This window comes from Sinocyclocheilus grahami, unplaced genomic scaffold (assembly GCF_001515645.1).
Source record: "Sinocyclocheilus grahami isolate Dianchi unplaced genomic scaffold, SAMN03320097.WGS_v1.1 scaffold666.1, whole genome shotgun sequence".
NCBI classification, from domain to species: Eukaryota; Metazoa; Chordata; class Actinopteri; order Cypriniformes; family Cyprinidae; genus Sinocyclocheilus; species Sinocyclocheilus grahami.
The window spans coordinates 338,201-345,299 of NW_015505845.1; the positions used below are offsets into that span (position 1 = coordinate 338,201).

General features: G+C 35.3%; 1 long non-coding RNA gene across 1 annotated transcript in view; it reads left to right on the top strand.

The window, feature by feature from the left end:
- Window positions 1–2,606, top strand: part of LOC107558921 (uncharacterized) — a 12,405-nt gene extending 9,799 nt beyond the window's left edge. Inside the window, exon 3 of the long non-coding RNA XR_001605539.1 lies at window positions 2,595–2,606. This is a non-coding gene — a long non-coding RNA (uncharacterized lncRNA). The remainder of the gene's footprint in view (window positions 1–2,594) is intronic.
- The last annotated feature ends 4,493 nt before the right edge of the window (window positions 2,607–7,099 follow it).

Sequence of the window (7,099 nt, forward strand, 5' to 3'; positions counted from 1 at the left end):
CTTACTGAAGGTGGCCCTCACCAGAAAAAAACCACCATCTAGTGGATTGTAAAGAAATGTATTTTATTACTCTACCAAATAGTATAATAGTATAACGTCACTTTGCGTCCGTGTATCGATACAGTATTGCCACAGAAAAAAAACGCGATACTATGCTGTATCAATCCCCCCCCAAGGAACTCCGCAAACATTGCTTTGTTCTGTAATCTAAAGTGTAATAATAGTCATTAACGATTTCAGATAAATGATACGCATGTAGTCTTGTTAATTTGCAGCACTTACCAAGTTACTCTGCCAAATAGTTCATGGCTTCAAACAGATATAGAGGAATATATTCCAACAAAAATCACACACATTTTATGAAGAAATGAAAGCCATTACACACATAAACTTAATGAATAGATGTTAATTTCAATGATTTGTTAGTTTTATTAGCTGTCACTTTCATGCATCGCATAGGCCCACAATGTTTATACAGTAGTAGCCCAATCCCATCCCGCTTGCACAAAGCGTAGTTGTTCATTACCACGGCAACCACTTGGTCTTCAATCAGCATCCCGCTTCTTGCAGGACAAACGCTTAACTTGAAAATGCTTAAAGTAGCTTGAAGTACAAAGACAGACTGAACCAAATTCAATACACAACTTAATTATCATGCATACTGCAGGCATTCAGGTGGACCCAAAATATGAATGCAACGCAAAACAGCAACGCTTATGCATTTTCTATAACGGTTAGGAAAACGCTTAACGTGCAATGTTTGCGGTGTTCCTGCATGGCTTTGACGAACAGATGTCGCTATAGCGTGCCATCACGTTGCGTTGCGCATGCGTGAATTAAGTCATTATTTCGAGAAAGTTTCTCATTATTATGAGAAGATAAGTCATTTCGATAAAGTTTATCGTTATTACGATATGTTAAGTCATTATGATAAATTTTCTCATTATTTTGAGAAAGTTTCTCATTATTACACTTTTACTGAAAGTAACACAATAAAACTGGACAGAATTTATATTAATATTGGTAACACTTTACAATAAGGTTCATTAGTTAACTACTTTAGATAATGAACTAAGAATGAACAATAGTCCTTCAGCATTTACTAATCTTAGTTCATGTTAATTTCAACATTTACTAATGCATTATTAAAATCAACAGTTGTGCTTGTTAACAGTTAATGCACTCTGAATTAACATGAACTAACAGTGAATAACTGTATTCTCATGAACTAACATTAAGAAATATTAATAAATACTGTATTAAATGTATTGTTCATTGTTTGCTCATGATAGTTAATACATGAACTAATGGAACCTTATTGAAAAGTGTTATCTTAATATTAAATATCAATATATTATTTTTATTCACTTCTATGTAACAGAATCAGATATAAGTTGTTGTTTGTTTGTTTTTTGACTAATTATCCAAATTATGTATAGTCCTACAAAGCTATTATTATCAGAGCATATGAGCCGAGCATAGCGTCACTGAAGGTAGCATTATTTTAGCAGCGTTGCGCAGTACAGCTGAACTAGCCTACAGCATGTTACAGCACAGTAGCGCTACTGCAAACCGGAACAAGTAGGCCTATACTGCATAGAAATTTCCTGTCAGCGCGTTATTTGAGCGGACTTTGCTTTTCTGATGAGCATGAGCGGTACATGAGCGGAACGCACATTCATAGATCGGAATATTGAGCGGAGCGTCAAACCAAACATGAAACATGCGCGCTGAACACTGTCGGGCGGGCGCGACGTGGTGCGCCATATATATTATTATTATTATATGTAGCCTATATTTTCAGTGCATCCCTACTTACACCCCCTCCTTGTTTACAAATCCGAAGTAAGTCCATACATCCGATTTAAACGCGGACGTGCTTTCCTGATAGCTTTCCGAGATGCCGCCCTCTTTATTTTACTAACTTACTGCATGCTGAAGGTGGCCCAGCTGACCTCACCAGAAAAAAACCACCATCTAGTGGATTGTAAAGAAATGTATTTTATTACTCTACCAAATAGTATAATAAAAGATCGATATTTGGCGTCCGTGTATCGATACAGTAATGCCGCGGAAAATATTGCGATACTATGCTGTATCAATTTTTTCCCCCACCCCTACCTTTTACCCTCTGTCAAAACAGCTCTGTTCAAAGTGACCCGTTTCAGTGCATGTCCCTTTAAATGCTAATGAGCTCTGCTCGCTCCGCCCCTCTCTTCCGTGTGGTGAGGAGCAGTTCTCATGAGACTGTAAGCAAAAAAAAGTTCATTGAAATAAAGCTGAAATAAAATAAATGATTGCATCTTAAACTTAAGAAATAGAATTGCCAACTAACTGTAACAAAATATGCTTAAATACTAAAATGACTAAAATTGAAACTGAAATAAGTATAAATGGAAGCAAAATGGAAATATTACAAAAAATAAAAATAAAAACACTGACAAAACATTACTAAAACTTAAACTAAAATAAAAAAGGAAACTGAAAATATTAAAATAAAAGCTAGTTTAAAAGTATATAAATAATACTAAAAAACACCGTACATTTAATAAGGGTGTCATCAAATAAAATGATCATGGTTTCATTGTGAACAGTTCATCTGAGCACATTATTTCAATAATAAAAAAAAGAATATTGTAATATATAATGAAAATATAATAACTTGCTTCACTTCTGAAACAACTTTTCAGCTGAGGTCGCCAAGTCTCATTGTTAAAATCAAGTCCTGTCTGTTTTATTTTCAGTAAAAAAAAAGTTTGTTGTGCACACATTTTGTGTTATACTTAATGGCATAGTGGGGACCTTAATTTAGATATCAGCAGTTAAAATTCATATAGGTCAACCAGTACTTGCTGAATAGACTGGCCTACTATGTTTTAGTTTTAACATAGCACACTTGCATGAGGAAGAATATGAGATCTAAAATGTATTCCAGTACTGTCCAGTATCATAGTTGTGTGTTTTCTCAGCGTGTGTGTTGTCTAGGCAAAGCTTGAACTGAAAGACAGAGTTCAAGCCCAGCAAATAAGAGAGGAGAGAATGAATAAAACGTAATTATGGAAATGGGAGGCAACAAATCGAATTTAGTGCTCCGCACCCATCCTGTAAATATTACAACAAAGAGCCCCACTATATGTCAGCTGTGACGGCTGACAACAGACTGTAAACATTACTGAAAACAGCTCCTTCCTCTTTAATGTTTATTCATTTGTTAACATACAGTAAAGCCCTTTTACCTTTTCACAGAAACTAAGTTTTTCTGGAAAAGATCCTTCTGAAACAAAGCGATGTCTGGAATAGCATTCTAGCATACTGTTAACATACAGTAACAATTTCAGTATCACGCATATATTATCATTTTTGTTAATATTTTGAATTAGCTTTTATTTTAATTTTTTCTGTTTTCAGTTTAATTTAGGCTCAGTTCTCTTTTTTATTAATTTTGTTGTGTTTTTGTCATTTGTAGTAGTTTTTAAAATGTGTCTGTAGTTTTTATTAAGTTAAATTTTTTTGTTTTAGTCATTATAATACCTCAACTTAAATTAGATAAAAGTCAAAAATGTTTCTCTGGGAAATATCTACATACATTTAATTTCAATTCATTTATTTTATATAACAAGCCTGATGTAAACATTTCTTTATTATTAAAAAAAGCATTATTTTTGTTCCCAATATAAACTTAAAGGGGTCATATGATGTTGCTAAAAAGAACATTATTTTGTGTATTTGGTGTAATGAAATGTGTTTATGCGGTTTAAGGTTGAAAACACACATTATTTTCCACATACTGTACATTGTTGTTTATCCTCTATGCCCCACCTTTCTGAAACGAGTCGATTTTTACAAAGCTCATTGGTCTGAAAAGCGAGGTGTGCTCTGATTGGCCAGCTATCCAGAGCGTTGTGATTGGCCGAATTCCTCAAGCGTGTGACGGAAATGTTACGCCCCTCACCATACTGTGATGCCCTGTCCGGCCGGAGCGATGAGACAAAAACATTAAAACCCATTATAAACGAGGCATTTGTTGCATCCAGTGGGGACATAATTACGGATTATAATGACTTATACTGTCTTTTTACGTGTTGCGTGATTTCTAGTCGTGTCCTCTTTTGGAAGACCAAACAAAGTAGTTGTCACAATGAAACAGTGTCACACACAGTGGCCTTGAGAGAGCGGAGGCCGGGGGCTAGCGTGAGGTACGGTGGGAGGGTTAGAGTGAGCAGAGGCGGCGGGCTTGAGAACAGTGCGGCCGGCGATTTCGACGACCCTGGGCTGGACTCCACGGTGAAAGCCTATACGGCGATCCACAGCGCGAAGTTGATGTATTTCCTCAGCGACCAGCACGGATCAGCTCCAGGCATGACGAAGCGGATATCGTCCTCTTTTGGAAGACCAAACAAAGTAGTTTCCACAACGAAACAGTGTCACACACAGTGGCCTTGAGAGAGCGGAGGCCCTGATTTCTAGTCGTGTCCTCTTTTGGAAGACCAAACAAAGTAGTTGTCACAACGAAACAGTGTCACACACAGTGGCCTTGAGAGAGCGGAGGCCGGGGGCTAGCGTGAGGTACGGTGGGAGGGTTAGAGTGAGCAGAGGCGGCGGGCTTGAGAACGGTGCGGCCGGCGATTTCGACGACCCTGGGCTGGACTCCACGGTGAAAGCCTATACGGCGATCCACAGCGCGAAGTTGATGTATTTCCTCAGCGACCAGCACGGATCAGCTCCAGGCATGACGAAGCGGATATCGTCCTCTTTTGGAAGACCAAACAAAGTAGTTTCGCTTTCACAACAAAACACACAGTGTCTTCACGACATGGCGGCAGCGTCAACAACAATACTACAGTGAGAATAAAAGTTATGCCTTCTTTCTTTGCGTGAACATTTGGGCGGCATTATGCAAATCTTCCCACATAGTGAGGTAGATATGTGGGGGCGTGTTAGAACGAGCCGTTTTAAGTAGGTGTGGTTGACTCTTAACTTTTATAAAGAATATCTCTTTGGATTTGAGACTTTAGTCTTTGCAACTTTACAGATCTTCTTTATGCACCAAGAGCTTGTAACACTCCAAAGAGAAAGGAAACATTGAAATCGCATCATATGACCCCTTTAAAAACCACGAAAGACTATTTAGCAGCTCACAAGGATTGGCAAAATAGAAAAAGGAATAGATAAATAAATAAAGACATGATAAATAAATTAGGGCTGCCACTAACGACTATTTTTATTTCGATTAATATATCGACTAATTTATCGATTAATCGATTAATCTAAACAATTAATTTCCCACAAAAAAATCAACAATTTTACTTAAGAATATTTTATTAAACTATATTTTATTAAACCAAATGAAATCCAAATTTCTATGAAATCCTCTTTTTAAAGCAAAAGTAAAGTGCAACATAGAGTGCAAGAAGCAAGTGTCCATCTCATAGTCCAAATCACTGAAATCAAAGTTCAGCATTATAGTGTAAGAATAACAACATATCCACGTCTTCTAGTCTACTAATAATAACATTATAATCAAAAAACACTTTTTAAAGGGGTATTTACCAGAAATGTTATTTACCAGAATTTATTTAGGAGAAAAATGTAAATGTGCAGTATTTCTGAAAACTTTAAAAAAAAACTTTCTTTTTGGCACCCGGTGGCTGTTTGTGGTATAACGCCCTAAATAAAATCTCACAGGAACCTCAATTTTTTTCATATCAACTTCAAATTTGGAACATAACTTATTTAGACATAAGGCTTTAATTTTATACCAACTTTAGAGTAAAACCTGTTATGTAACATATTTATTATATATAAAATAAAATGAATATAGTGCATTTTCTTTACAGTAAATTTAAACTACCATAACGTTTTGATACTTTAAAAAAAAAAATTATTCCACTTTTGCGATAATCTGCTGATTTTCTTCTTTAAAAAGAGATGTCTGTATTCCAAAGTGTTCATAAATTACAACAATTTAAGTTTGGATAGTGCACCTGCATACCTATTTAAAAAAATGGGGGGTGACAGTTAAAGGGTTTTAAAATGGAATCCAGAAAATAATGGAAAACAGAATTTGGTAAAGATAAAACTGTAAACCTCAATTAATTAGACAAGCCTTTTGATTAATACAATTTAATTTAACCATTAAAACAGAGTATAGAAAAATTAAAATGGAAAAAAACTGAATTTGGAAATAAAACGGATTTCATAGGGCCCTATAATTATAATGAATTTTTTTGTGGTAATAAAAATAGATGTAAGTGAACAATAGCCTTTAAAATTACTTAAAATACATATATAATAGCAATGAGGCAATAATAATTAGTTCAAAAATAAAGTATCAAAAGCAATAAATCATATAATTTTATTGAACAAAACTGTTAAAATACATAATGTATTATAAACAATAGAGCTGATGTACATTACGCATTACAACTAAGGCCTGCAGGGGGCGCCAACGGCCTGATGATTATTTTTACACATTGCTGTGCGATCTAATACTTGTTTAATATTGACCAAGCACCATTTAATTCAAATGTCCACTTAATCTTTAATATTTTGGCCATTTATTTAGGACATAAATGCTATAGCCACTGTAATTAAAATAATATGTGGACATCAAAACGTGTAAACTCAGAACTTTTATTTTGAAACCGCAATGTATTCTCCTGAGTTTGCGTAGATTTATAAAGGATTTACCTTACAAATCTGATGAAATGGCGCACGTTGCGTTCCCAGATGAACGTTATAATAAATCCAAACTCACAACAACATGCAGAGATGGAGTTTGAAACGCACCACACATGTAAATGATAACCGTTCCTGTGGAACTACTGTGAACGCACGTACTTAACCTATAATTAAAGTGCATATACTGTATTAGAACTGCATCGAATATAATTATTTAGCCAATTAAATCGTAGCATTTGTGAATTCACAATTATGCTTAATTATGATTTAATGTATCATGCAGCCTTGGGAAACAGTCTAATAATGTGTTTTATGGATTCTCGTCCGTGAAATGCGCCACTTCCGGTATTTTGCCGGTTAGTCGACGTGAGCAAAATGAAGTCGAGGATTTTTAAAAATCGAATAGTCGAATAAAATC